The 252-nt window shown below is 48.8% G+C and overlaps 1 long non-coding RNA gene across 2 annotated transcripts in view; it reads left to right on the forward strand.

Moving 5' to 3' along the window:
- Positions 1–252, forward strand: part of LOC112840082 (uncharacterized) — an 8,185-nt gene that overhangs the window by 5,311 nt on the left and 2,622 nt on the right. The gene's annotated exons all lie outside the window — the stretch shown is intronic.

The following is a 252-nucleotide window of genomic DNA, read 5'->3' on the forward strand; positions in this document are numbered from 1 at the left end:
TGGATGGATGGATGGATGGGTGGATAGATGGATGGATGGATGATGGATGGATTGGTGCATGGAAGGAAGGGATGGATGGATAAATGGGTGGATGGAATGGATGGATGGACGGATGGAAGGAAGGGGTGGATGGATAGATGGATGGAAGGAAGGATGGATGGATGGATGGAAGGATGGTTGGGTGGATTGATGGAAGGATAGATGTATGGATGGATGGGTGGATAGATGGATGGATGGATGATGGATGGATTG

The sequence above is a fragment of the Callorhinus ursinus genome, unplaced genomic scaffold, assembly GCF_003265705.2.
Source record: "Callorhinus ursinus isolate GAN/ISIS: 27379988/994484 unplaced genomic scaffold, GSC_fseal_2.0 scaffold45, whole genome shotgun sequence".
NCBI classification, from domain to species: domain Eukaryota; kingdom Metazoa; phylum Chordata; class Mammalia; order Carnivora; family Otariidae; genus Callorhinus; species Callorhinus ursinus.